The 14,328-nt window shown below is 41.6% G+C and overlaps 1 long non-coding RNA gene across 1 annotated transcript in view; it reads right to left on the minus strand.

Annotated features, from left to right (window-relative positions):
* LOC144730632 (uncharacterized) overlaps positions 1–9,987 on the minus strand; it is a 168,351-nt gene extending 158,364 nt beyond the window's left edge. Inside the window, exons 1-2 of the long non-coding RNA XR_013587823.1 lie at positions 9,830–9,987; positions 549–684 (exon numbers count right to left, since the gene is read on the minus strand). This is a non-coding gene — a long non-coding RNA (uncharacterized LOC144730632). The remainder of the gene's footprint in view (positions 1–548; positions 685–9,829) is intronic.
* Between the last annotated feature and the right edge of the window lie 4,341 nt (positions 9,988–14,328).

Genomic DNA, 14,328 nt, shown 5'->3' on the forward strand with positions numbered 1-14,328 from the left:
GCGGCTGGTGTGGCCAGCACCATGCCCAGCCGCCTTTGTGTCCAGAGTGCTGACGTTTACACACAAAATAAAAAAAACCCATGCTGATGAGTTGACCTAGGAGAGATGCAGGACTGGTTAAAATATGAATTATTGATGTTAGCTGTGGGAACGAATCAAACTTGGGTCATCAGGTCTATAGCACACAGGCAACACCCTGCATGTTCAAACGTTCCTCATGCTCAGATAACCGTTCTATTGCGATTTAATTGCATCCAGCGGAATTAGGCCCACATTCGTTGCCCCAATGCATGCAGGTGATAAAATGGTAACACAGCTTACATTTTTGCTCAACTTGTACTTTCATTATCTAAGCACAATCGCGTGATTTTGTTTTGTCTGTGTGGCAGGAATCGATCTGTTGCATTGGGGGAGACAATCCACATAGCAGTCTCTATTTATTTATTTGTCCGTCGCTCAGCGTGGGCGACAGCCGCTGATAAAGGAGACGAGTGCTCTGCCCACGCCGTTTGAAGCATTTTAACTCGAAACATTTGTTCCACCCTTACCTTGCCGTCGCCTGACAACGCAGCCCTTGCCTGGGTGCTGGAAGGGGGCCTTGTGCAGGAAGGTTTGTCGCAACGTCGACCTCAACGCGCCCCTTCAATTGCCATCGGGCACGGTGACCACTCCAACAATCGAAAGCTGCAGGGTGCATGGAGGAAATATAATCAACAACTCAAAGGCTCCCAAACAACGTCGACGACACCCGTGTCTGATGCTTGGTGGCGAACAAACAAAAAAACGTGAAAATTAGAATTACCCATCTTCTTGGTTCTTTCGGTAAAGTCACGTAGATTCATCTTCTTGGTTCTTTCGGTAATGTCACGTAGAAGGGAAATAATAAAATAATAAAAATAAAACATAATCAAATATTTATTAAAAAAATAAAACATAATAAAATATGTATTTTATATGTTGAATTTTAATTATTTTATTATTTTCCTTCTACGTGACTTTACCAAAAGAACCAAGAAGATGAATCCCTGCAGTCACGAAAGCTTTACATCGAAATATAATTACCCAGTTAATAATCAAAAAATATAATTCGTATTCCCTCTGTTCTGAAAGACTATTTGCAAAGCACGGGCTAATGTATGCCGTCACGAGGCAGGGTTGATGTTGCCAGTGGTGTTGTATCTGTGTAGTTTACGAGTTATTTATTGCTTTGTCCCACTTGCCTCCATATCAATTTACACTCCGAGGTGAATCGTCTACCAGATACAGCTCTTTTTTAAATTATTATTCCGCATTGAGTATAATAACAAAATCCAACAAGACATACTTCACCACACTGGTGAGTGCGTTTTTATGAATATGAAGTTCAGATATAACCCCCCCCCCACTAATGGCCAGGTCGCCGGGTCCAAGAGTTAGTGCGCTTACCACTGCACCACCACTCCCACCCGTGCACGAATACCTCGTACATAAAGACAACTCAGACGACTGTACTTGTTGCAGAACAGTTGCGAGCTCTCCACAAACGTGGATTGTGTGCCATTCGTATGCATGTTGAACTTCTTTCACACCTTACGTAGCGAACCGTGCCAATCGGAGGTACGATTTAGATCGGGCCGTATCAAGTAAAGGATTCAGTTCTCGAAATAAATTATGTTTGGGGGAGGAGGGGGGGGTGGAGAAGACGTGAGTACGATAACTTTGCTGGCACGAAACTTTTCAACCTGAAACGTATTTGCCTACCGCCACCGATACTTTTTGGTGCTAAAGTTAAGAGGCGAGCGGTGCACTGCTTGGCACGGAGCATAAGGCTGCGATGAGAAAACCACTGAGCTGCATCTGGCATCAATCCAGCCCGGGACAAATCAAGAGCCTAACCACGCCGCCGCCGTCGTCGGTAAATTCAACATTCCAGCAGTCGACTAAATAATACCCTGGCTGGACTTTTTGCTTCAAATATAAGAGAGAGAGAGAGCGCGAGAAAAAATGTCATCACCAAAGACTTTGACATGTTGTAGGTTGGCACGCGTGCGACGGTCCGTTACTCACAGTCCCGCGATTGTTGCGCTCCGCAAGTTATTAACGAGCGGGAAATAATTGGGGGCGGTTTTCGTTAATTAAGAAATTTGCAAAATGTGTGCATGACACATCCATAACTGTGTTCATAGCCAGTGCCAAACTTTCACTGTGTGCAAAAGGTACACTCTGTCTACAACAACTGACGAAAAAAAATGTCAACTTAATTATTCGGAGCTAAAATGACAGCAAAGTTAATTCACTGCGCAGCACACAAAGTAGCCGGCTGTAATAACGTCTACGGTATTTTATTTTTGTTTAATGATAATATCAATCTGCATTCCTTTATCATTCCACTGTGGGATTAATGTCCCACCACCAGGACCCATGTCTAGTTATTTGTGTGATTTGTTTGTTTCTCCGTTTGTTCCACCGCATTGTTCCAGTGCGGGTGGGCTACGCGGCTGGAGTCGCGCAGCGGATCAAATAAAATAACTTGCCACTCGTGCGAGTCATGACCAGGAACTGAACTCAGGCTGCGAACCACTTCCCCATGAACCCAACATTCTTCCACATGTCCCTCGTATTTGCTTGATATAAAAAAAAAACTATTCTATACAATTATATAGCATTTTTTTTTAAATAATTGAGTGTGCTAATTAAATAAAAGTACAAAATCACCCGTGTTTTATTCGCTTGTTCAGATAATAGGTGTCCGCAATTGTCCCCCTAGCCAATACCGCCTCGCAAAAGTCCTGATAATTGGGATCAACATTATTTTACCAGTTGAACGTAGAGAACCCTTGAGGTCCTATTGTCTCTCAATTACGAACATGCCTTGGTTTAATTACCACAATTACCACTATTTTTGCCAGTAATCCCCAGATAGTGTGCCCTAATTATACCACCTTTACAAAAGTGGTGTGCTCCCAAGAGTAGTGCTCGAATTTAAGTTGAGGATCAGGCCTTTGCAAAACTTTTTATTTCCCCCACCACAGTTTCTTGAGAACACGCTGTGCTACACCGCAAGGAAATCTATCGCTGTTACTTGTCGGGTCTCGTGGGTTCATGACACCGAATTAGGTGTCTAGGGGTAGCTAGATAGACTTGTGGGTGAGTGTTCCTCACGTTGACTCAAGCTTGTTCAAGTTTGCACTTTGATTGCAGCTCCCCATTCACAACCTGAGTGACATAATACAAGCCTGACAAATACATTATTGAGAACATTTCCTGACTTAAAGCTTTCGTGGCTGAAGGAATTCATATTCTTTGGGTCTTTCTGTAAAGTCACGTAGATAGGTTCAAAGAAAATGAGAAAAAAAAACTACGACGTTTCGATTGCAACACAAGCGTGAGCACGTTTCCTTCAAAGATGTGTTTTTTTATTTCATGATCAGTCGTCTTAGGCTGCCGTTAGTCTTTCCTGGATAATGCATTACATTATTATTATTTCACAAAAATATACTTCTAAATATAAAATGGTGTTGGCCTATGAAATAGCATAATTTGACGACAATCATAATTCCAATGGAACATCAAAATCTTTATATTCATATTAATGAGAATGAAATACGATTGTAATTAGTGATGGCTGAATGCTTCAGGGCCCCAATTTCATGCTAGAAAACTGAGGCAGGCACCGCTGAGAACCTTGGTTCAAATCCTGGCAACCACTTGTGATTAAGCCGGGCTCGCAAGTTACGATAGTTTATGGTGCCAGTCCATTCACATACGATGGCCAACAAAAAGACGCACACTAATTCGGCATAATACAACTCTAAGAATATGATATATAGTTTTGTTGGATTTAATTGTAAGGCAGAAAATATCGCTTTTCAGGACCTATAAAAAATGTGCACGAGTCGAACATTCAAAGTGCAGTGCTATGTGCACCGCACTTTGAATGTTACAATCCAAGTTTGATACCCTGTTATGGCTGACGTTGGCACCGAGTGACATCTGAATCGATCCTCGGCCACCTCAAATCTATCGTGGTGAAGTATGGTCAAATTACTTCTATGATGGACACAGCATGAATTGGCCTCGATCCAGCAGTGGATTAACAGAGGGCTGCACATTGATTACCATAAGTGTTCAAAAAGGTGTCCCACAGAAAATGGATGCCATGTCCATGATTCGTTTGGTGTTATTATGGACAAACGGTCATCTCATGGACTTCATAAGCAGTTAAATTACGTCATCATTCAATGTGGTGCACCAGAAATGTGTTTGTCTAATGAGGTGACAAAGATAGCACGTATGAAATGTAACTTGGACAAGGATGTTTAAATGTAAGTGTGAAATATTGCGCAACTAAGGTGAAAAATATATGGAAACATATGTCTGTCACAGAAAGTGCTGACATTTGGCTCAAGCAGTGATTCCCCCCCCCCCTCAAGCCGAGGGGTATCTTTATTGGTGTGAGAGATTGTGGTTTAGAAAATAAACTCAGGGGCTCATTGCTACGGCTGGCTTGTCCAGCTATGTATTTTTTTCCTCAATAATCCCGGCAATGGCATCTTTATACCTGTGGCCCAATGCATTTCTCAAATGTCTGACAGGCGAAATAATCTCGAATTTATGGTGCCTGGCAAGTGGGCCAAGAACTCTCTGTATGTTGCTGCTTTCGAGACCCTTTCAGCAGCCAAAAGAGTAAAATGTTTTGGGTGGAAGATTTTTTCTTGAGGCCCACAGTTGTCAGAAAACTGGAATTGCATTAAAATTATGACAGGACAGTTAAATGCATTTTTTTTCTCTCTCTCTCTCTCTCAATAATGCCAGCCTGGGACACTTTTGGATTCTGTTGAAATCCTTGTTATTCTTTTTTTTGCCTCCTCAGTTCGAATTCTTTATTTTTTGTATCCCAAACTCTTAAACGAATGTTAAAACAATTTCTAAGTCTATCTAGATAATATTACAAGGGTGTGAATAGTTAAATGATGAAATTCCCATTCAGCGTATAGCAATTACCCGAGCCAGGCATGGCACAGATGGTACTTCCCAGGTCTGATGCTACAGACAAACAAAGAACATATAATTTAAAATCGGGATAAATCCTGCTGTTTGATTGGTGAATGATGTTCAGGTCACCATCTGTCACTCATTGTACTCTCAAAATTGAGCCAAAACAAAGTTAACTTGCAAACTTTTTTTATAGTACCTTATTAACTTTACACCGATTTTTTCCCGTTTCTGTGCCATTATTGACAAGCTGGCAAGCTCCATAAAACTCCCATACTAAAACGATCATCTGCAGTAATATATTTCCACACACCTATCCCATGAGCTAAACCCAAGGAGCTTGGTGGTATTGATGCCGGAATAGCCTGACACGGACTTATCCCAATATGCCAGCCAGTCACAGCAAGGCACATTCACATCCCTTGGCCTGCAGTTGGAATGGTAATTTGATGCCTGACAGAAAACAGACCAATGACCACCATTTCCTGAAATGGAAATGCAGCCAATTTGACAAATGAGCTTCCAAACAGAAAAAAAACTATAGAATACAAACTACATAAGTGGAGTTTTGCTATTTTACTTACTTAATAATACCGGTATAGTAACTTTTTGTTTGTCACTGATGCAGCACAAATTAAATCAGCTGGAGATAATCAGAGGTGTGGACTCGAGTCATGAATTTGATGACTTGCGACTCGACTTGGACTTGCATAACAATGACTTTGTCCCACCTATGAGATGTGGACTCGAGTCATGTTACTTGGACTCGAGTCAGACTCGAGTCATGAATTTGATGACTTGCGACTCGACTTGGACTTGCATAACAATGACTTTGTCCCACCTCTGGAGATAATACATTAATAATGTTCTTGATGTCTGATCTCAATCGAAATTTTATTTGACAAAATGCAAGTAAAAGCGAATGTAGACGGAATTACGTCCAATTTATAACGCACGTAAAATCCATACAGCAAGTTACGAACACAAGTAAGAAGTGCGGAAGCAACATCATCAGCAGCATTGTTAATAAAGTATCATCATCAGCAGCAACAGCATTATGGCAGTGTTCATTTAACATCAGCAGCGACAGCATTATGTCAGTGTTACATTACCATAATCATCAGGAACATTTTGGCAGTGTTACATTGCCATCAGCAGCAACGGCATTATGGCAGCTGCTGTTGTTTAGCCACTGGTGCATGATGGACTGCCACATTCCACTGCATCCTTGCAAACGCTCTGCATTGCAATGCATTGTCGAGTCGTATTGCCTTTAAATACAAATGCTCTTCAATACGATATCGTTCATGTCTCTAAATAATCCAAATGTTTTATATACTACAGTATCGCAATTGCCTCACACTCCCATAAATATGCAAATACTCGAATGTATTTGGGGGTTGCTAATTCCATAATCAGATAACCAAAATTGTGGTGTACATTTTGACACAATCCACCCGTTGTGCCTCGTGATGGGAACCTTTTGAAGCTGTCGTATGATAAACACATGTGGTTTTTAATCCACGTTCATAATTTCCCGTGAAATTTGAGGAAAAACACTTGGAGATTTCACGAATGGGGACCGCTCCACAAATTAAGTCGATTAAAATGTAATTGTCAAATTAGTGCAAGAATATCTGCACATAATACTGAACTAACTTTGCATCACATGATAGGTTCTCCCTTGGGCTTATACAAAGTTACTATTACATCACGTACCTCCATAATACTACTTTAAGTACAGCTAGGATTACCACCAAAGCCTAAACCTTGGATTTATGCCACAGTCACATGGATTTATGATTTGCAGTAGGAAATTATGAAACGCCAGATCTGACAACATGATGAGAAATTTGAAAAGTAAAGTTAAATAACGTAAACTTACTCGAGTGGAACTGATTTCATTTTAGTTTTGGTCGAACTTCCAAATTATTGTCAGAAAGAAACGAAGAATGACAACTTCTCCAGACAAGTCAGCTGTGTGAATATGAATGGGGGGAGGGGGCGGGAAGGGTGCTCATTGTGGGATGAGGCCACGAGAGCTATTTGTGTACCAGAAAGAAATATGCTTGGTACACATTTACATGAAGGATTCTAACGCACGTTAAGCCGACCAAGGAATCATAGTCACTGATACCGAACGTAAGTGGTTTGCATGATGATGCCAATAACCTGCTTCAAGATCATCTCCCGCGAAGGTGCGGTGGATCTTCCCGTGGTTTGGTGGGTTGGCACTCTGGGCGCCAGTTCCGTTCCATCTCCTGGCGTGGTAATTTTAGAACGAGGGGGAAATGCCTTGAACCCCCCATCCCTCCACCACACGACCACCCCACCACATTTCCCCACCCCCTCCCCCCAAAACCGGCAGTATAAACGGCTACGCCACAGTAAAGTTGATCGGCAGGTCACGTGTGATTGGGATAAAGTATGGGGGAAGCTCGCACCTCTTCCAGGAAGTCTGCCCATTGTGGAAGAGTAGGCCAAGTCACCTCGAGAGTGGCTCTCGAGAGCTCCGTCTGTTGAAGAGTCCTTCTCCCAGCAGTGGCATGGGAAAGCAATTGCAGGACTGTGCATTTGGTTTATACTATAATTTGCATTTTTAAGATAGAGACTGCACACCATTATATACATTTGACCTCACTAATCTATTACTGCCGAAGAAAACAAACATGTTTCCGCAGCATCTGGGATGATAATATTATGCAAACAAACTCGTTTACAGGGATTAGCTGAACAAGGAATGAATACGTTGGCACGTTAAAGTACACAAAGACCCAGTGCAGATGTGCCAACCGTGTCTGTGTTGTGATCCATCACCACCTGTCAACCTAATCCTTTTAGAGCAGTCCCCAATTACATATAAATACATGGGCGGAATTAATTCTCCGCCCGACAAATGGTGCACCATTCCACGAAGGGGCCTTCATCAAATGCACTGACAACATTGGGTGATAATTATATATTTTACTTAAACGATTATAATGCAATGTGCGCAATTATAAATGGACATTTTCCTTGCCTTGAATGTCAAATGTTTGTATGCAAAGACAGATAAACGAAGGCACCTTGATGTATACATTGGGAAATTGTTCGCATTTCACAATTACAAGCACCAACCTTGGAAATATGGAAGCTCTAGGCTCTCCATAAGCGAGGCTTTTTTTCAGCCGGGTTTTTGAAACCGTTTATTTATAATTAAAGCGTCTATCATTGAATGGATTGCAGCGTCAGAATTCAGTGTGTTCAGTGTGCTTGGGAGAAAATGCATGGCTTACCCACAACATCGAGGCCTTCACAGTGAATATTTACAAAGTACGAGCAATTAATCTTTGTGAACGGAATGACACTTGGGTAAATATAATGCGAGCGGGGCAGTCAAAAGTTGCACAACATATAGGGAAACAAATAATCGGAGATACACATAAGAACCACTTACACATCTGTCAGTTGGGCAAGATGCAGCTGTTCAGTACCAAACTAAGTTATGACCACCACGGAGAACTCCATCCAGCAGTGGAATATAAAACAAATGCATTCATAAAACGGTTGACACCACAATGAACTTGAGACGTGCTCTAACATTATTACCCCACCAACAGTTGCTTAAGCTTTCACAAGGTTTTGGCACTCATTGGAAATAGTCAATGACCCACAAGACTTTGGGGAAATAATCTTTACGCACCTATTGGGAATGAATTGTCTTACCCACATCTCACCTCTAACAGCCCCGGATCCCTTGTGTCCATGGCACAGAGCCTCCTAGCAGCTTGATTTATTGAGGCAGACCTATATAATATAGCAAGGGTCTGGTCAAAGTATATGTGTGTTTATCTATGCATTTCGTTTGAGTGTTTATATATATGCTCACATAAATCTACATGTAACACCTGCCAGGACAACTGTGCTCACTTGAGCAACTCGTATTTAACAATAACACACTGCGCTACCAGAATACAGGAAAGCTTCTCTTATCCATGGTCACGTAGAGGACCAATATTACGGATCCTATTATATATGGTGTTATCAGTGGGTTTACGCCCCTTGTGCACGTGAAATAATTATGGATAATTGTTCAAGATGGGATAATTGTGATACTCAGCTTCTCTTATCCGTGAGAAAAAAAAATTCGGAAGATGTTGAACAGAACCGGGCAGGGAAAAAAGCATAGATGACATTAAAAATATGGGCGTGGATAACATATCTCGCGAATCCTGAGTTCCTTAATGAGTAATGGTCACGGATACGAGGAGTTATTCTGTACTACATTTATGATACCAAAAATAACTAAAAAAATTACGTGCACATTACTACACTACAGTAGACTGAAACAGCATTAACTGCATATCTGTTTTCATCTCAAGTCCAGTAAAAAAAAGTATATATGGAAACGGATCATCAATGTGCATTGAGAGCCGAACGGAATATGTGTGTAGTTACAATTAACACTATATAATGTATTGGAAGAAGTCCATAGTTGTCGAACAAGATAAACACAATCATTTTAAATACAATTTTTGTCTGAAATATGCTTGTAGGTTGGCTTTTGAGGCGGACTTTCATGGTGGCCGATCAAAATGGAAAGTTGTTAAGGGGTCCGCAAAAATCAATAACCATCGTCCAAATCTAGTAAACGTGAAAAGAGATGGGTGCAGTGGAACAGCGAGATACGTTCAGAAACAACAACTGAATAGAGACACAGAGACGGGCACGGAGAGACAGAGATCACTCATCGTTTACTGTCGATCCCTCGGGGGCGTCCAGGATGACTGAACGACCCAGAAGGTTACGGGTAGCCCCTTATGGATGATATATAAATAGAACAAGCGAGATGTATAGACGATGCGAGTCTGCTTACCCGATATGCTCTCTACAACGTGGAATGCACACGCATTGGCAGTTGTGGGGCGCAAACGGGCAGAGTGCCACTGCACCATGACGCTCTGGTTCGACACGTGGAACCGGCAATTCCTGTCTATCTCCTCCCGTGCGCTCTGTGCCATCTTGCAAGTCGTTCGGCGGCTACGACACAACAACGACACCGTCACCATTGGAACCTCATTTGTCAGTAACAAAATATGATAATTAGTTTTTTTACCCTTTTATCTGGCAACAAAACTGACACCTTTTTTTGGCGTCATCTGGTCCAACACCATGTGAGACTAGGCTCTAAAGAAAGCCGTCTCGAGTGTGGACCAATCAATTTCAAGGACAGTGCATACATTATCAGAGTTATGTTTTTTTTGCATTCCGACTGCAAGTATTGTGGTCAATGCAAACATGACTCCTTGTAAAAAAAGGTGTCAGTTTTGTTGCCAGATTAAAGGGTAAAAAACAATTATCAACGACACCGTCGCCGAGTCAAGGACAATTTGACCAACAATAACGAGGCACACGCTGGTGGTGAACAAGCACATGTCCGTGCATGTGTATCATGCGTTCAGTTTGGATGCGACGATCATCTTAAGCAAAACTAGATGAACTGGATAATAAACAGATCAACATTGCCCTCGTTAAATAAAGGTTGGCAGGTGCTAACCAACGCGTTTTTTTGTCTTCCCTGGGACTTGTGAAAGACCTGAGGTTTTTTTGTACTTTAATGTGTTGGAAAAAATAACTCGCCCGTTTCTTTTCAATAAACTTTTCTCTAAGCAGGCTTCTCATTAAGCGCACCACTTTGTTGTCTGTTTCAGCATTAAGCTGAACGGGCATCATTATGCAGTGGAATAATGCCGCTATACGGCCCAACCATGGCCAGGGAATATCCACTCAATTGAAATTGTATCCTCATATAAAACATGTTTGGGAGGGGGCATTCGAGGTTGGGATATCACTGAACAGTAAGTGAAGTCCATTGAAAATTGGATGTGATCCTTCAGCGAGATTATAGCACTCATTGAGAATCAACCAAAAGAGCGGTGCTAGTCCAGTGCAACTCTTTCATCTCATTACCCTCACAGGAGCAATCAATCTTTGTGCAGGACAGAGAATGCCAAACTAATTATCTGCGATGATTCCCACGAGCGGCAGCTGATCCCGTAGCCAACAGGGATGATAAGCGACGCTCTGGCAATCGCTGGGAATGAGGTGCTGAAGAGAAACTCCGTGTTTCTTTTAAAATGCAATTACCCAGGCCAAGAGATAATAAACACGGTCGTTGCTGCCAGCCCGCGCAATTATAAGGGTGAATGGAGCTTCTAAAATAACACCGATGGGCTTTTAGCAAATTAAACAGAATCTGGTGAGTTGAGATTTTTAACTCGGATAAACCAAAAACGGTTGTCTATTTTCTTACCACCCCTGCCCAGCAACTCAGATTAAAACGAGATTGTGGGTGTTTTTTGCGGTGTGCTCGAATCGCTATCCTTCAACGTGTGTTTGGGTTCATCTTCTTGGTTCTTTCGGTAAAGTCACGTAGAAGGGAAGTAATAAAATAATAAAAAGAATACATAATAAAATAAAATAAAAAATACATAATAAAATAATTCTCACGACGTTTCGGCCACAACGCAAGCAGCCGTCTTCAGGTGGAGAACAGACTCTGCCTTCTCGACAGACCTGTTCTCCACCTGAAGACGGCTGCTTGCGTTGTGGCCGAAACGTCGTGAGAATTATTTTATTATGTTTTATTTTTATTATTTTATTATTTTCCTTCTACGTGACTTTACCGAAAGAACCAAGAAGATGAATCCCTGCAGTCACGAAAGCTTTACATCGAAACGTGTCTGGGTTCTTCAGTGTGGAGCGCGGCATGATGAACAACGTTTTGATCCACGTGCTTATTCAGGGCCTGTGACGTTGGACATCACGCCGAACAGCATGCAGCACAACCCGAAAACTAAAAAAAGAGATATAATGAAGATTAATTTCGTGACCAATACATTGCAATGCATGTGATGATGACATTGAATTTCACCGAAAACACACGTGAAGGACAAAAGACAAGGACACAAAAACAATTTAGAGAAAATAGGTCGATTAAAAAGTTACAAACAATGAAACAAATATAACCTTACATTCGTATGTTTATGTTAGCTGCATCACAATAATTTAAATGACCCTGTAGACGTGTATTAATTTGTGAAGGTGACCAGCCAAAAAATTGTAATGTATTTTTCAACGGGATGTCGAAAAAATGTTCCAGATAATTTTGGAACATTTAAGCGTTGAAACAACAACAGTTTTCGAAATTACAGGCTTGCCACTCACAATTAAATACTTTCCGCGCTTCGTAAATGCTGCGCTGTGCACTTTTCATACATATATTTAAAAAATACGAATGCAAATAGCAACACGTGCAAAAAAGTGCACACGTGTTGAACACGCAAAATCAGTTGTGACAAAGCGGTGGAAAAAAATTAACAAAACTATTATGTGAGAGGCTTAATGGTTCAGCATTTTTGGCTTTCACACAAACTTCCCAGAACAATATCTTGGGAACTCAATTTAACACAGACACACAATGCACTCCGTTGGAAAGCTGAACCAGAGGGCAGGAGAAAAAATGATCCTCACATCTGACCCCAATCCATTGTTGACAGCACCGCTATGACGAAACGTAACCTTTTGTAGAGTTATTAAGAATGCATATTGATTAAATGAACAGAATAACATTGGCCAAAGACAGTAATATATCAATTACACTATAACCTAAGATACAAGTGTGTCGTTAAACCCGCCACCACCCGACACAGCCAGTTATTAAGGTTTGTCACATTAACATAATACGCCACATCATTACTAGTACAGCACACCGGTGTGTTGGAGAGCAAAGCCACAACATTTACAATCTGAGTGTGACGTTTTGCCAATATTTACAACTGTCTTCATCAGGGGACAGCCAGATTTGGTAAGTTGAACCAGGAGGGGGGGGGGGGAGAAAAAATGATCATCACATTTGACCCCAATCCATCGTTGACAGCTCCACAATAACCAAACATAATATTTTTTGGACGACTTATTAAGAATGCATATTGATTAAATGAACAGTTGTACTGCTCCGTTATATGAATAACATTGGCCAAACACAGGAAGATATTAATTACACTATAACCTACTGATAGTGTGGGTGTATTACGTTATGTTGATTGAGAGATGCTCAATTCTGATTGATCATCCATCATCGTGCTTCTATCAAGTGCGGGAGATATTGCATCTGCTTTTAAATTATTTACATTATCCTTTATTAGTATCACAATTATTCATTCATTCATTATAAAACGTAACCACAGAATATCGTGTAAATCATGCCTAAATCCTCTACTTTAAGCAGGTGTATATCCGTTGAGCCAATGTGTATGTTCAAGCCTTGTGCAAAGCGGACTTGGAGGGGAGCGATACATCCATTTTTTTCTGTATTCTTATGTGATTTGTGCCAATACTCCATACTGTATTTAATGCCATATCTGTGTGCCCAACGATATGTTGCATGAAATGTACAAGTACAGAAATTGATCTATTCACTGTGGCATGAAGGGTTCCTACACGTGAGTGTCATTGGGGTTACTTCTTCACACTGGTCAGAATTTCGTTAAATGTTCGTGAGTGTAGCTATGAAGCGGGGAGCGGTAGCGTTGTGGTTAGCGCACTGCGCTCCAACCCCGGCGAACACAGAGCGCGTTTTGCGTTGCGAAGGTAACGCTAATGTTCCCATCACATATTCAACGTTTCTCCTGCATGGTTTCAATGCTGCAGCCTGCCCCTACCCCTCTCTCCCCATCCTTACCCACGGGTTTCCAGCGGCTGGTATAGAGTCTATACCATGCGCTGAATAATGCCTTTGTAATGTGTTTCCTTGTCAAACTATGTGGCATGACGAATGAAACCAATCCTGCATTAACTCATTCATTTCCTTCATTTGGTCTAAATAATTCACTCGTTCATCATTCTATCCTTAAGTGCAACATAATCATGCACAAAGGCAAAGATCCCTCGTACAGCCTCAACATAATGTTGGGGGCAAGCGCTCATATCTGAAACTGTGCTGGGCCTCCCTTAGGTCAACTCAGCCTTTAATGAGTACCAGCTGCCGTGTGTAACCTTCATCATTGGGGAGAAAATTGCGGCCGGGTGTGGCGTTGGCCACCCACTCCGTGTGGTGTACTGTGCCGGCCTTAATAGGTGCTCGCTAACATCACTTGCTCCAAGTCTGTTTAAGGTTCTACGGGGCGCGATGGGGGACCTTTGGAGATTACTCAGATGTTTGCTACATCTGTCATAACTATGTTTTGGCACTCGCGTATCCGTTTAAAGGCTTGACACTTGTAGGAATACTAAAAAAAATACGACCGTAAGAAATAATCAAGCAGGTACGTAGATATGGAAACGAATAAACATTCCCGTCACTTGTTGTAGCGA

Source organism: Lampetra planeri, chromosome 36, assembly GCF_965212315.1.
Source record: "Lampetra planeri chromosome 36, kcLamPlan1.2.h2, whole genome shotgun sequence".
Taxonomy (NCBI): domain Eukaryota; kingdom Metazoa; phylum Chordata; class Hyperoartia; order Petromyzontiformes; family Petromyzontidae; genus Lampetra; species Lampetra planeri.